General features: G+C 43.2%; 1 long non-coding RNA gene across 1 annotated transcript; it reads right to left on the bottom strand.

Annotated features, from left to right (window-relative positions):
* Positions 1-1,211: 1,211 nt before the first annotated feature.
* Positions 1,212-2,900, bottom strand: LOC116378406 (uncharacterized). Its single transcript, XR_004212298.1, has 3 exons — positions 2,772-2,900; positions 2,044-2,106; positions 1,212-1,641 (listed from the first exon to the last, which is right to left on the bottom strand). It is a non-coding gene; the product is annotated as an uncharacterized LOC116378406 (long non-coding RNA).
* Positions 2,901-2,944: the final 44 nt, after the last annotated feature.

Raw genomic sequence — 2,944 nt, 5'->3', positions numbered from 1 at the left:
GTTAGCTCATGACCCCCCAAAGTAAACACTGACAGCACCGTTAGCTGCTAGCTGCCATGTTGAGAACCTTGTGGTGCAACAGAAATAAATCATCTTTATGTTTAATCAGGCAAATGTTTATTCTTTAATCAGTCTCTAGTACAAATGATGTGCTCTGATTGGTCAGCTTCAAGAAAGGAAATGCCATTAAAAATAGAGCTCTACAGGAAGCTGCCTTACATTCAGATCAATAAAAAACTGTCACAAAAATATAAATTTACAAAGAGGAAGATTTCAGATTCTTTTTCAAGAACTAAACATTAATATTTCCCTTTTAGTGAATGCTAATGGAGGTACTCAGAGAAAATACACCTAAAACCAAACAAGTTGTAGCACAAAGTACTCTAACTCTTTAGACCGCTGACACACAGAAGCCTGTCTCCAGCCTACTGAAGACACAAAGTCTTCACCATCCCTTTGATTGTTTTTGAAATAATTGTAAAGAATTATACGAATAATGAACACATTTTACCTTCAACACGGTTTGACGTTTCTTTGTGGAAGTGATGTTTGAAAAGTGTTTTTGTGATGTTGAGGACAATCACTCGTCACATGTGAACGTTATCTCAGAGGTGTTAGCTAACGAGCCAACGACACAGACAACAGTGCAGTAGGTCTCACCAGGGTTCATCTCAAGTCTCTTAACTGCATCCCCGTTTCCCTCACTTGCGTCCTTTCCTTGCGTCCTAGTCCCTCCCACCAGGGATGCATGGAGGAAACCATGCGAGGAGAGAGGAAACAAGGAAATATGTTTTAAGAGACATGAGACGTCCTTTCTTCAGTTGTGTCACGTGAAGCGACGTCTGTTTCTGATGACAGAGGATCAGCTGATCACAGCTGGATCAGCTGTCAGTCGGCTTTAACAGCTGGAGAGACTTTTGATAAGTTTGTGTCTGTTCACATGATCACTGTACTTAATAACAGTAACTAATAATACTAATAACTAATAAAGACACACAGTAATCACTGTAGAGGTGTTTCTCTCTGTAGTCTGTTAACAAACTGTGTTCTGTTTATAAGCACAGGATCCATTTCTATCGGCGGAATGCGATCGTCTTATTTATGAATTATTTACGTCTGTACGTTTTGAAATTCAGATTATGACTGAATTTACTCCTCTGAGGTCCCTCCTCCATCCTCTCTCCTCAGAGCTACATTAGAGCTTTGGGACGGCCGTCAATATGGCGGTGCAGAAACAACATCCGGTTCAAGCGAGGATACGACAATTAAGAGACTTGAGAAGTACCCCCAGATCAGAGGCAGCCTGCAGCTCACTGATAAAACAGCTTCTCTCTACGTGACGGTGCGTTCATGGACACGTGGATATCTGAGAACTGAGAGAGCTAATGGAAAAGCGCTCCGATTTACATTTAATCCTGTGATGAAGATCAGACTCAGATTTCAGATTGTCCTTAAACACACCAGCAAACAAAGTCACGTGATGACGACTGAGGAAGGACATGAGGTGGTGGAAAGCTCTGGAAACGTAGGAATGTTAAAAATCAGAGAAAAGGAGCAACCGATTGGTCCTTTCAGTGGGCGGGGTCATGACTGTTTGCCTCCTCCTCCTGCTCAGTGGCCCATGATGTGGTTGATGTGACCCTAAAACATGAAACATGACTTTAATAAACAGTTCCTCCCACGTCCACTGGAGGTCACAGGGCTAGCATCACACAATAGCATATAGCCTAGCTCGTTAGCATTAGCTAGCTCAGTAGCTTGGACCAGGCTCCACCCGTCCGGCCTGAAGTCCATGAGCCTCAGAAAGCTCTGGGTGACGTCACCAGTCTCTCTACAGACCCGTCTCACTGCAGACCCGTCTCTCTACAGACCCGTCTCACTGCAGACCCGTCTCTCTGCAGACCTGTCTCACTGCAGACCCGTCTCTCTGCAGACCCGTCTCACTACAGACCCGTCTCACTCCTGCTGTCGACCTTTAATTGAGTCATTACCTAAACAGAAGTCATATTTATCAATATGATCAATAACATCAACAGAACTTACTGGTTCTCCTCCGAGACACCTGGGACAGCAGAGCAGAGGAGGTCTGGACCGGACCACACCAACCTACACACACACATATTACCATAGCAACAGCCCCAAAATATCACGTTACTTCTAAAGGTACGTTCACCAAAGTTAATTGTGTCGTTCACGCTAGACACGCCGCAGAGGTTCATCATCTGGAGGTGTATTCACTGGTTCTGCTGGTTCACTACGAACCCAAAATGAACAAGCTTTCTGTGATTTAATTGTAATAAACAAATAAAAAAGATGCCGAAATAACTACACAATGATGCAGATTTGTAAAGTCTGAATTCATGTTTCCTTAGTTCTCTCCACTAGACGACAAGTAAATCACTTTTAAAATACTTGTTTTCTGAATGGAGGTTGGTTCTAGCAGCTCCATCAACACGACGATATATATAGATATATAGATGTAGATATAGATAGAGATATATATATAGAGATATATATATATATATATAACGTTATATAGACAGCGTGGTTTTCATTGTTTGTACCACATGGTTTATACATTTATACACAGTTTGCTCTCTACTACTATGAGGTGTCGTAGAGCTCTGAACACAGACGGATACAGTCTTTGTTTCCTGAATCAACGTCAGTGATGAAGGAGGAGCATCTCAACGCCGATAGGCCATCGGGAGGAGCATCTCAACGCGTTGCGACCGCGTTTGGTGTGAACGCAGCTTAACACCTGAACTCACCTGCTGTTCTTGTTGCTGATTGGACACCGTGAAGGTGTGGGACGTTTCCATTGGACACTCAGTCACCTGGACCTCCATCCCCAAACACACCCGCTTCTGAGAGCAAAACATAGTGACATCATTATCATCAACAACAACATCATAGACCGGTGGAAACCGGAGTCAAATTCCAT

Source organism: Anarrhichthys ocellatus, unplaced genomic scaffold, assembly GCF_004355925.1.
Source record: "Anarrhichthys ocellatus isolate YVR2014 unplaced genomic scaffold, GSC_Weel_1.0 scaffold2540, whole genome shotgun sequence".
NCBI classification, from domain to species: Eukaryota; Metazoa; Chordata; class Actinopteri; order Perciformes; family Anarhichadidae; genus Anarrhichthys; species Anarrhichthys ocellatus.
Note: the sequence above shows the minus strand (reverse complement) of the source record. Positions and strands in the feature narration are given on the sequence as shown.